The 14222-nt window shown below is 31.9% G+C and overlaps 1 protein-coding gene across 3 annotated transcripts in view; it reads right to left on the bottom strand.

The window, feature by feature from the left end:
• Positions 1–14222, bottom strand: part of LOC130447457 (ephrin type-B receptor 1-B) — a 779444-nt gene that overhangs the window by 477859 nt on the left and 287363 nt on the right. The window lies entirely within an intron of this gene.

Raw genomic sequence — 14222 nt, 5'->3', positions numbered from 1 at the left:
CTCATGAAATTGGAATATACAATGGCCAGTGAGAGAGGTATTAGCGTAAGTTTACAGTTTATGGAAATAGAATTATAATATAATCAATTTGATATAGTCAAACCGAGCGTTTTGTTTTAGAGCTACTAGTTCCACTCCACCTGTTTATTATTGAAATTGTTTATAAAATTATTGTTTTGTATCGATATTTAATAAATCGGATTATTGATATATTTGAATAGATATTAACAGAATGTGAAAATATAATATTAAATAGAAATTTAAAATCATTGTTAAAATAAGTTTTTATTTAATATATAATATTGAGCATTATATGAATGCATAAAAAAACGTAGTTGGAATTTCTGGAAGCGTTGGTGATATTCATACCGAACACATTGTTTACATTACCACTACACCAGTATAGACTGAAGGTAAACAGCTTCTGAAGACGATAACTTGGTTATCGAAACGCGCGCCAGAAAGTGTAATTGTCAGTGTTGATATAGTGGTAATATAAACAGTGTGTTCACTATAAAATGTATGTATTTGAAAGTATATAAATCACATCATTATTTGCCTGATGTAAACCATATTAATTTACAGAAAGATCGACTATTCTTTTTTGCTTTGAAGATTTCTATCAGAATGCAGATGCTAAGGTAGATTCCCGCATAAAATATGAATACGGAATAAATCTTTAAAATGGAAGGAGATCAGAACGGAGGAAATTCTTAAGTTGTTCTCTTAAGAGATATTGTCATCAGATCGAGACATTGAGGATTTAACTTTTCTCCAAAGTTAGCAAAAGCTTTCCTGAATCGCTGGGCACAAGGGACTCTGGGGCAATGAAATTATGGATGACATAGCCTTCAATAGAAATCATCGAAGACTAAGACTGAGCTGCGAAATTACTTCAGCTAAGTGGACGGGAGGCAAAAACTCTGGTAAAGCTAACTACAGGACAATTGATAAAATTTTAAATATACACGGAAGAACAACCTAATATTTGCTGTATCCAAAATTCAAAGAACATTTTAGACAACATTTTTGCTTCACATCAGTGGTTCGCAGAGGTTGAATAATATTCTTTTTGAGGCGCAATGGAAATGCTAGAGGATGGATGGAAAAAAATGTTAATTGAGACTTTATTTTAAAATAAGAATAATTTTTTGTTTTTGGAATAAATGCTCTCGATAATGGGTCTAATTTAATGAAAAACGTACTTTTCAGGTTTGTTAATTTGTTAATTAAAATGGAGCAAGGATTTTTCGTGGTTTTTCAGAAAACTTGCCCCAAGCTCCCTTACAATGTCTACCTATTTTGTTACAAAAAACGAGTGTTAAAATCCCCGAGATGAACCAGATGAATAGACAGATCGATAAAATGACATAATAATTGGACAAAAACAAGATTTTATGTGCATGCATAATATAATTTTTGATGTACCAAGTGTTAAAGTTGAAACAAATATATTACATTTATTTTGGAGCAAATTAGACTTCGATTTTGTTGGACTTATAGTGTTCGACTAAAAAATTTTTCGAAATGTTATAGTATCCCTATATTTCATTAATTAAATTCACTTTATGCCTAGAGAAAGTGTCAACCAACTAACATTTTGACGATTTTGTCATGAAAATTAGATCGATATTACTTTTTACTCAAAAAAATACTCTAGCCTCAAATTTGCTCCATGTTAAACGTGCATTTTAGAAATCATTAATTATGAAAAGCCGGTGGTGCCCCTTTTTTCTTTAACAATATCCAGGTTAGACACTGTCTAGACGCCAAACTAATGTAAAAAACAAGAAAATTAAATTACAAATAACACTTTAAAACTACTACAATATTGTTACAATAAATCATCAAGATACCCCTATATCGTAAGAATTAAATTTTGAAAATGCGACTTAAAAATTTAAGAACTTATTTATCTCAAAATGATCCTCACAAAAAAACCGATTACTTGTACTCAATAAAACAGTATTCCTTTTACTCTCCTTTTTCATTTTATCGCAATATTCTTTCCGTTATTTTTCGTCCAAAGGGATACTGTGGTGTAGGTACATTTCGGTACAATACAATATTTATAACGACCTTTATCGACATCCTAACAAAAAATACAATTAATACGACGCGATTGGATGATACCCAACCTAACCAAAGGTGGTTTGGATGCTGCTGTAACTTGTCAAGCGAAACTCGATCGGCGCTGGTGACGTAAGTAAGCGATTAACATCTTGGCAAAAGAAATGAGGGTGGAGTAAAAATATTACTTACAAAAAATCATTTGAAACTTTAAACCATACATCGTTTTCAGGCCCATTTCAAAATAGTCTGAGTATTATTTCATTAAAAATGTGTGCCACCTTGTATTATCTTTGAAGTGCTTTCTTCATGGAATGATAGTGCTTCAGAATTGCAAAGGGATAATTGTTACTAGGTAACTATTTAGGAAAAATGACAATGACAACTAGTCGCTGGATTGCCAAACAATGTTTCACAAGGCGCCATTGGTTTGCTATTAATGCTGAAAAAGTACGTACAATTTACGTTACGTTACAATTTATTGCTTCATCCGCCATATCAACCTTATGCGGACTCCTTTGATTAATCTCTGTAATAAAATAAAAAAAAGATTCAGAACACATGATGGTAGAGAAAAACGCGTTTTTGAAAATTTTTGGATAGTTTAAAAAAATTTTATACTCGCTAACTAAGTTTCATACCATAATGATTGCAAAATGTCCAATTCAATCAACTGATTTTAAAATACAAAAACTAAACAATGGAAAAATGAAAACTAAATAAACAAACTATTTCAATTACTCACTTTTTTCAACCTTGATAGTACACGGTGTATTTAAAATAGTTAGCATATTTCTCAACCATAAGAACGAAAATTTATGTATCAAAGATATTTGAATTGAAACGAACGGCTGCATGTGTTAGTAGTTTTTCTTGGAAACCGTAACAATACGACAGAAAAGTATTTATATAAACACTTCAAACCATATTGAGATTCATTTATAATCGTGTTAATGAGGTCGGACCAAATTTTAAATTCATTTAGCTTTTTACAGCGATCCAGTTTGTACGTATGCAATGTACATACCAATTATCACCGTTTAATTGAATTGAAATATCGACTTTATCAAGAGAGGCATTAGAATAAAAAGAAAACTTCACTAATTCTATCTTCTTATGATTTCTGTCCATCTCATTCAATTTAAAAGTAATTTTTCTTCATTGTTCAATAGTCAGATCGCAACTATCGTCATCATAACAATAAAATACATTCCTAAATAGAATCTCATATATACTTTAGAGTTTTGTTGATAGATTATCTTTATTTCAGGTCTCCATTCAATTAAAAACTTTAATATTGACGTTTCACTACTTGATTTCAGTCTTTTTCGTTTTGAGGTATGCTGGGTATTCTTCAATTTTGTCCCATTTTTTTATTAACATATCTTTCACAATTTTAGAGGAATATTTGTAAATAAAGAAACTACTTTCTTTGCAATTCCATATGTTTTTAATATAATATATGTTTTGTTATAAAATTATTTTTGAAATAATTAGATAATGGGGTAAGAGGAGTTTCAATACTTGAAACAATTGATCGAAGCGGTATGTCAGGTTTGTGTAGTTTTGGCAGACCATATATTTTAGGGAGTATGCCATAGTTAAGAAAGAGAGCCTCCAGCTATCTTCTCAACTGATTTCTTAGAGTTAGAAACGTTATTTTACCCGGCTAAGATACTAAGGAGTGATCGGCAATTCTTGGAAGAATTGAGTTGTTGACGGGTACGGAGTGAAACGGTTTTATCTCGTTATTAATTATTAGATAATCACATTTCTTTTTATATACACTCTTTTTGATAATATTAAGCACAAAGAAGCTTTTTTTCACTCGTTTGGTTAAGTTAGGTGCCTCGTGACAAAAAGTATGAGTATGAGTCTTGATACACAAATAGTTATTTTATGTGTTTTTTTTTGACTTTCTTCCTTCTATTTATTTGTTCTTAAAGCAGCTGTGTCTCATAAGACGATCCATTCGTTTCGTATTCCTTTCCATCCTGGTTTTGATAAAGTTTCTTTTTTTCCCAATTCATACTTAGAAATTGAGTTATTTTTGTTTCCATATTGTTTTTTAAAGAGCTTTGAAATAACTATTCCATTTTTTTAGAATCCAATCAAGATTTTTTTCAACAGAAAATATGAGGTCTGGCTATTAAATAACGAGCTGCGCGCCTAGAGGGCGCCTAAACGGCGTGGTAAAAAACGAATAAGGTGTTGGGTATCTAAATATCTTGCTATGCACTTCCCAAAACACGTTTCCGTCAGTATTATAGTATTTGTGCAGTAGCGGTTTGAAGGGATCGTGTTTTCTGTCGTGCCGAAAACCATGTGTGACGAAAAACATGAGCAACGTATCAATCTCAAATTTCTCGTTAAATTGAATAAAACTCCGACTGAGTACATAGAAAAGGCCTATGGAGACAATTCTCTATCTCCTGAAGATGACCAGCTCCCAGGTCGCCCTGTGACTATTTCAACTCCGGAAACAGTGACCAAAATCAACCAAATTGTGCGTACAGATCGTCTATTGACCATCCGGATGATTGCCGAGACTGTAAACGCCGATAAAGAAACGGTTAGAAAAATTTTAATCGAGGAATTACACATGACAAAAGTCTGTGCAAATTGGTGCCAAAAATCAGACTCTTGTCTAAAAGCTCTTGCGTCAACGGGTCTGCTCAGATTTCCTTGGAAAGTTAGAAAAAGATCTGCTTTGAAAGAAACCTGATTTGAGTCGATGGAAGCGGTAAAGCAAAAAACGGCAGCTTCTAAAGACCCTCACAAAAGAAGACTTCCAGCACTGCTTCGATCAATGGAAAAAACGTATGGAAAGGTGTGTGGTGAGGGAAGGGGAGTATATTGAAGTGGATCATTTGAATGTAGAATAATTTTTATAATAAAACCCTTTTGCGTAACCAGTCCCGTTATTTAATAACCAGACATCGTACCTCTTTCAATGAAGTTTTCTGTCCGATGAACAACTACTATGAACAAACAAATTGTAATCCGCTATAGAATTACATAAATCAATTAGTACTTGTTTTTTATTATCTTCATTAATGAGATACTATATATTTTTGTCGAACTATGGAATTTTTAATATTATAATGAATATTCTAGACAGTTTGATTTATAGAAAAAATATAGTTGAGGTAAATATAATACGATAGCTGATCCCTTTGTTTCGCCTCCTAATCACGACGAAATTTTCACTATCAAATTGTTTTAACGATATTATAGCTTTTCTAATAAGTCTTAAGAAAAAATCCATGAATATCTGAGACAAGTGAACACCTATGCGGAACTTTTTTCTTTTATCGCTTTGTGGCTCCGTTTCGCAAATAATAACATCCCGAAATACTGTTATTGTAACCTTCCTTGCTGAAGGTTGCATTATGAATTTTTTCATATTTGGTTAACCTCGATGTTACCACTTGTCATTCTGAGTTTCGGTCTCTATAGCGATCCATGACTTATTCATTGTTATTAATCTTTCAAGAAAATTCTTTTTGTCTTGTTCATAATGTGTTGAAAAGCAACTTTAAATGTCTGTTCAAGTTATCTTTGTGAATTTTTTAGCATTCGTAGTACCCATAGTACATTTCGGCAGTAAGCTTATATATCAACATTTATAGGTTATGGCTTAGTATCAAACCATCCCTCTTACTGTAATGTTTACAATCTGGCATAATAGTTATTTACGAGAAGTGATTTAGCACGGTAGGAGATAGATTTTTAAGAACGAGGCGACGAAGGAGCCGAGTCAAGAATATCTAATACTGTTTTCGGTTTTAAGTAAAGCGCAAAATTATATTAAAATATGAAATGTCATATATGACAATTTTACTTATTATTTAAAAAAATAAAAAATAACAGAAGTCACTAAGGTAACATTGTGAACAATGGCAGATATCGAATTTTTGGAAATATAAAAATACTGTAATTCCTACGATAAATTTTTCTGGTAACTATAGTTGCACTCTTATTGTTAACATTCAAAAATTAGAATAAAAGTTTAGTTATGATGTTAATTGTTTTTTTATTTCTAATTATTTTAAACGGGATTTGGAGAATTTAAGATAACTGTAAAGTACAAGGATATCATAAAGTGCCATTTTCTGGACTCAAATTAGTACCGTAAAGTCGACTTTACAGTACAGTATAAAAAAATAGTTATTTGTATGCTTAGGTCGCCAAATATATTTTTAACGTACCGAAAGAACAGTTATAGATAATCTTGAGGTCTTTAAAAAGTTTCGCGGCCATGACATACACACTATTTTTCGTGCAACCGTTAAAATTATTAAACTAGATAATTGTAAATAATAGTAGTTTACGTAACAAGTGTCGAGAGTGGTCTTTTACTGCGAGTCCAGTAAAAAACACTTTCGGGACGTATTACGTACAATATTTTTTTTTAAATGAACATTGTTGTACCATAAACACAATCAAATGCATCATTTTGAATATCTATTTTACAATAAATGTCACGTTTTCAACTAAAAGTCAAAATATGTCAAGTTTTAAATAATAAAAAACTCGGTTACTGAAGAAACCAATTGACCACTATCTTAGACTAATTATTTTATAATTTTTTTCATTAAAGATAGGCCGGAAAGTAAATAAAAATGAGTCCGGTAAAAGTTTTTACCGGACTACCACAATAATTTTCTGGCTCGGTTCGACAAAATGAGATTTTCTGACCTAAAAATAAGCCGGAAAGTACTAATTTCTAGCCCGTTTTAAAAAATATATTATTGCTCTAAAATCAACAGCAGTGCAATTTATTTAACAATGTAACCGTGTGCTATAGAAATGATATGTTTCAGTAGGTATATACAAAATATTTTGACAGCTCTTGACAAAACGCAAAATGTCTGATACTGATAGCGATATTTCAGCACCTTCCACTCCTCCTGAACTTGTAAATTCAGCGCTTTCCGTTTTAATGCCCGAAAAATCTAAACGGCAGTACAAAAACTGTTACGACGTGTTTAAAAATTGGTGTGACAAACAGAATGTTTGAACATTTTATTGGCTTATTTGATGCAGAAATCAAATATTGTAAAAAGTTCAACTTTATGGAGCATTTATTTCATGCTGAATATACAAGACATGAAGCAGTTTTCAAAATTAGTACCACTTCTGTAAAAAAAAGGAAAAAAGTCTAAAGTTTTTACGCGTGAGCAAATTGATACATTCCTGAAAGAAGCTAATGATGAAAAATACTTATTGTTGAAGGTAAGTATTAAGAGATGTCATTTACAATTTTTTTATTTATTGTACTGATTTTTGTAGGTAGTTTTGATGATGGGAATATCTGGTACCTTGCGACGAGATGAGTTATTAAAAATGGTCATTGAAGATATTCAATATGCAGCTCTTCGACCAAAACATATTGTTTATAATCGTCGTATATTCTTGAGTTACGTAAACGGAAAGTGCACCGCACAAGTTGTACATACAAGAGTATATAACAGGTCACTGTTTTCGGAGTAGTTCTGCCACGCTGCTTGCCAATAGTGGGGCTGATATGTCAAATCTGGATGTGACGTTTGGTTTCGGCGGGGTTACCCATAGCAACGGCCGCGAAATTAAATTTCGCGGACTGTGAGAACGCGAAATATTGACTTCGGTGCAATTGTATGAAAAATAAATTACCATCTTATACAACAGAAAGCAAGAAAAAATTTTTTCAAAAACTTCAAAGAACTCAAACTACGTCATAAACTTAGGATAACAATATGGCGGTCGTGGCGTCACGGTCCGGTTGTCTTTTGGAACGGATTAGTTTTTAAATACGACAGTAGAATGTGTTAGGTTTTCCAAAAAAACTTTCTAGGCGTAACAATCTTCAATGAATTGTTACGTTCGATGACGGCGAATGCGTCTATTGATTCGGAAGAAAAAGAGAGAAAAAATAATAAACGTTGGGCACCAATCGTGACAAATTATCGTACACATTAATTTATAGGTTATATATAATTATCCTGTTTTAAAAATTAATGTTGATTCCTTCATCTCTGTAATTTATTCAATGCACATACATAATTATTTAATATTATTATAAGGTACCTCACTCTATTAATTTTGCTGTTCAAATTATTTGGAGAATTATATTTTAGTATGCTACCATGGTATTTCGTCACAGAATATATTCATAGTGAGTAAACCCTCTAATAAAACATGTAAATATTTATTGATGAAGTTCTAAGTGAAATAGTTGTCATGTAATGTCATTACAGTTATTAATTTTGAATTAAAAAGTAAAAGAATTGATGATGTCTATAAAAAGTAAAGCCGCGTTGTGTTAATACTACACTACTAAAATTTCATTTTTTATAGTCGTTAAATCATTTATCTCAAACCAGTTCTGTCGAGAAATATAGATAAAATTGTCTGTTGTTGTTGGAGATATATTTATAACATAGAACTATTGATTGATTGAGCTATTAAAACTTAATTAAAGTAATTAATTATTATGGGTTTTTATTACCATTTCATCAATAATTGAAATATAGTGATTCGATAAGTGTGATTATGATATTCGATTTAACAATATTAAATGGTACTACATTTTGCTACTAGCAACATGTTCCTCATTCTTTAAATTTAGAATAATACATCATACTATGTTCAATTAAAAAATTGATAATATTTTTCTTTGTCAACTACTTTGTCTGCACCTATGCTGTTCTTTTCAAAAGGTTTATACTTGTTTGTATAAAGACAAAATTGATTTTTTATATTTCCCCTCTTTTAAAATTCAGATTTTATAAGGTAACCAAATTATATCCCGTATATTTTTCAATTCCTTAACATACCTCTCTGAAAATTCTATTCTAATTTCAGTAAAATAACATGGCTGTTTATACGTAAGTTATCGATGGGAAGTATGAATTTGAAATTTAACTAAAATATATTTCGATACATAATTTACATTAGCAAACATATTGTCTTATTACATATATATTAAATGCATGTAGCATTGAATGTTATTTTATTGAATATAGTTGAGTGATTGATTGATAATCTTTCAAATATTTCTAACAATTATTTTGAAATAAAAAACAATTCCAAAGGTCCGTAGAGAGAGAGAGAGAGAGAGAAATGCTTTATTGTCAAAAAATAAAAATAAATATAAAAAAAAGCCGTGAACAGCAGAGCTCCATCACGAAAGTCGAATTTTACGTCGAATGAAGAATTTAACTAATACACAAACAAATCTTTCCATAAAATGAATTTCTTGGAAATTATATCAATTTTCAATCTTATTTCTTTATATGGAAAATTTGCTATTCCTCAATAACTTTTCATTTCACAAGTTAACTCTCTCTCTCGAATGAAAATTCATAATTTCAATAGACCCGGTGGTCTCGAAACCTCTTGTTCAATTCCAATTGACAACAAAGAAAAAATTGTCATAATGACAAGAAATTTCGAAAATGGGAAGTAAAAAAAATCACCCTAGCAACGAGCATACTCGTATTATTCATTAAATAGGAGGGGGTCCAGTTCAACAATTACAACGATCAAAATGATTTCGGGCGTTTTGTGCTAGAAGAACTGAAGAAGAAAACTTTGAACTTGAGAAAGACAATTCTTCAACATCACCCCTACTTGCATGCGAAGTTCGAACCCTCTAGTTAAACTTTTTCTGGCCAAAAAATAAGAAAATATAACAAAAATGACCATAAAATGGAGAGGGGTGGAGATGGAAAGTTTCGACCTTAGACAGGAAATCATCTCGCAACTAATTGAACCTATATGTGAAATTTTTCATTTGACCTCCAGAGGTGAGTAAAGATCAAAAACCACTTTTTTTTGCACTGCGACCCCTCGAAATATTCATTTGTTTTCAACCAAAATCTAATAACATCAATCCGCTGCCAAAAAAGCCATGTATGCTAAAATTTTGAGCCAAATTGGACCCATAACAATTGCTCGAGAGAATACATATATATATATATATATATATATATATATATATATATATATATATATATAATCGTGTTCAGGAGGTCTCAAAACATGGGAAAATGATGTGCCCCCCATTTTTCTTCTATTCATGCCTACCGTAATAGTCTAATTTTTCCTTGAAAAATTCGACTAATAACTAAATATAGAGATACAAATTCAATAAAATTACAATAAACAGAAGAAAACCACAATGAGTAATAAAATTATAGGTAATAGTAATAGATAATAATTAGTATATAAGTCATTTATTTACAGTAAATATGCCTTCAAATTATTAGGGAATGCGTATAAAGATGATATCGATTTGATTTCCATTGGCAAGTGAAAGTGTATTGTTTTTGCATTCTAAAATATTGAGCCCTTAACTAATCCTGATCATGGAGTAGGTAGGTAAAGGTCGTACTCCGCGTTCCTAAGCGGAGAGCAGTACAACGATCTTTCTGAAATTGGAGAAGCGTCCTTACGAATTAAGCAATCTGATTCAAAGATGAATAAGGAGGGAAGAATCAGAATTTTTAATCTTTAGCTGCTTAGTCCGAGTAAATATCTAACAGCTCTCTTTTGTAGTTTGAAGATTCGCTCAAATTGAGTCGCATCACACATACCCCAAAAGGGAAGGGCATATTGGCGATACGACTCAATAAGGGCATAATTAACTGTTAAGGAGGTGGATAGGTTCAGTTCTTTGGAAACTGATCTCAACACAAAATAGGAGGAACTTATTTTTTTAGATAAGGCGGCAATATATAACTCCAATTTCAAGGAACAAGCCCTCAAAAATTCACAAATTCAACAACGTCAATCAATAAAAAAGGCTGGAATGTATTTTTATATGAAAAAACTTTGATTTTAGAAACGTTGACACAGAGAAGATTAGAATCACACCATGACTTGAGGGTGATTAGGGCACTAGATATGGTCCTATGAAGTGCCGTGAGATTATGGTTGCTCCAAAAGAAACTAGTATCGTCTGCAAAAAGACATATTTTACCAGTGATGTCTAGATAGGTGATGTCGTTTATAAAGAGAAGCAACAAAATTAGGCCTGGTTTTGAGCCTTGGGACACTCCATCGTTGTATTAACTCTTATAGCTGACTTCTGTTGATAAGGTATGACTTAACCATATTTACCTGGAGCCGTAGTACTGCAATTTGTTGATTAAAATATTATGATTAACACAATCGAAAGCCTTAGAAAAATTAATCAAAAACATTTTTGATGTAAGTCCATCAGTTCCAGATATTGTTAGAAAATTTTTAAACTATAAATTGTCATAATTTTGTGATTAAACAATGATGTTTTTTTTGAAATTTCGGAGAGAACTAGCTGGAAGAATGGAAAATACAAAATTTTATGTGTTTTTTAATTTTCCTATAATACCGAGGAGGGATGGATTCGAAGTTCAACCACAATTTTCTGATTCCTGCCTTTTGGAGTACTGAGAAAGTCTAGAAAATATTTATGATTCGTGGAAACTCCAGAAAATGAGATTTTCCAAAAAAAAACAGTGTGGGTATCTGGCTACACCGGAGTACACGGTAATGAACAAGCCAATCATATAGCGACAAACGGCGGGACATTCGGGACATTCCTTTCATAGGACCTCATTCTTTCATAGGTTTCACAAAAAGCCATCAAATTGGTCAGAAAGAAGTGGGAAAACGAGAAGAGATCATAAACATAGAAAAAGACTCCAGGTCTGAAACAATCTAAAATATCTCTTTCATATTCCACCAATTGGTCGGGAAAGGACATTTCTTTGAACAATGACGAGCTAAGGAGAGCTACTGGTATGCTTACTGGATACTATCCGGTGAACTATCACCTGAAGAATATCGAAGACACTATTGACAGCTTTTGTCGCTTCTGTAAAGAACCAAAGGAAATCGCCGATCACCTCCTATGTGAGTGCGAGGCAATCCATATACGAAGACTACGGTACTTACATTCAAGATTTTTGAAGCCAGAATAGGTAAGCCGAGGTAGCTCACTTTACAAAGTCGTTACTGCCTGACTCGTAAACAGTCCGGGGTTCAAAATAAATCAATAGTTCAAAGTGTAAGCGAGGTAAATTCACGACTTTATGTCCAAGCTCATCTCATAATTCGAAGCATGTAGCTGTTACTATCGTTTATTCTACAAAAGTAAAGAAAGGTTTATTTGCTTGGTTAAAAATTGTCAATTTTTTGTAAGGTCAACAAAGTAGGTACACGGAATTTCAAGATTTCATCTGTTGCAGAAATGCAGAAGTGCAGAAAAAGTAAATCTGGGATTTTTACGGTTCACAAATAAATTAACTTGGATTTTTTGGAACTGCTGTTGAAATTTGTGCTACTGCCACAATACTAACACTTACCATTGCATTGTTTCGATAACAATCTTATTGTTTACAAAGACTGTCTATTATTGGATATATTTGTCGAAAATCTCACATTATTTTATTTTTCCCATTATTATGACCGACAGCGTACTAGCAATACGTAATTTTTTTGACAACCCACAACCCACATTTCAAATCAGCTAGGTACTCTTCAAACAGTACATCAACAAATCTCTTAGTTTACCAAACCATTTTATTACCCAACAATCAATTTTCACCTACAGGATTGTATGGTAGTAGAGCAAGTTTTTCCTGTTTGTCCCTTTGATATTGGATAGAACCTATATACCCAACATATATAAGTAGTTCGAGTTATTTGGTTACTTGGTTATTGGAAGGTATGTCAATATACCTACAAATGAAGTAAACTAGGAGTCGCAGTTTGAGAAGTTTTTGTTGGAACGTATTGTCAAAAATCAGACTGCTGGAAACGAGGACATTTAAAATTTGCAAATAGCTTTAAACACTGAACTAAAATTTCCAGTGGTATAGCGAAAAACAAGAACATTTTCATGAAGATTTAAAATTGATGGAAGACAGAAAACAATATCGCTGAGGTGATCATAACATTGCAAATTACTGCTGAAGTAATAGACTGGAATGTTATATACATTTCTATCGCAAAAAGCTTAAAAAAGAAGCTTCTAAACTGTAGAATAATTAGTTATAATCGAATAATCTTTATTAATATAAATGTAGTGTATTATTATCATTAACGTATTAAAAAAGTCAAGAACACATCTTTCTCTCACGAATTAAAGTGAAACCCATCGACGGCTCTCTTGGGAACAAATGATATTCGATAACGCATCGCACGCATCTGCATATGTTGAAATATTATCCTCATTATTTTTGAGACAAATGAACAATGTCTGTTTTGAGTTTCTAGTATTTTAATGCTTGAATTAAACTATTTCGTTGACACATTTACTATCATATGTGTTAACGAAATAAGAATACAGCTCGCATATGATTGCAGTAAAGACAGACCATTCATTAGAGGTAATTTTTTTGTTTATTTGAAAACAACAACTTTCGAACCTGGCACAGAGTGTGAAGTTTATGACGTGGAATAGCCACTGAATGGTATACAACTACTTGTCATGAAAGTGTTTCCGTTGCTGTCCCATAAAATTGTAAACAGATTATAAATTTCCTGACACCTGGACTTTCGCCAAGTTAACTTATATTTCACTTTCACAATTGCAAATGTGAAATAAAAAGTTAGGAAAGTTCACATCTTATGTTTAAGTTTGATTTTCTCTATAGTGCATAACTTTTTAGTTTTGATGTTGCTTCTTTATGATTTTCTCATTGAATCGGTAAATATCGTGCAGGATTAGTCCCTGTTAGTTGTTTTCCATTTTTCCAAACAGTCGATGAATATATGTGGTGTACCAAAATCCAACCGATCATTGCTTTTTTGCCTTTCTGATTAAGATTTGTGATGATACGAGGATTGTCTGAAACGTTTCCGACCTATCAAAGACACAAGACATTTCTTTTCATAACCATTTTTATTTTTCAACATAGTTTCAACATTATGTTTTTACACTTTTTCCAGCAATGCTTTAACTTTTTTAACGCTTCCAAATAGTAGTTATTCGATTTGTCATCAAAATAGGCGTTAATATATGCGATAAAGTTCTTGTCTAATGATAACTTTTCTCCTGCAAATGAAACTTTTATGTTTAAACAGGAAAACTCACTAGAGACCAGATCTATTGAATGTTTTGTAATTTCTTACTTTATTTTATCAATCAGTGATGCGTAATATCCTCCTATCATTATTTT

Source organism: Diorhabda sublineata, chromosome 8 (assembly GCF_026230105.1).
Source record: "Diorhabda sublineata isolate icDioSubl1.1 chromosome 8, icDioSubl1.1, whole genome shotgun sequence".
NCBI classification, from domain to species: domain Eukaryota; kingdom Metazoa; phylum Arthropoda; class Insecta; order Coleoptera; family Chrysomelidae; genus Diorhabda; species Diorhabda sublineata.
The sequence above is the reverse complement of the archived record's forward strand: the minus strand, read 5'-3'. Positions and strand labels throughout refer to the sequence as shown.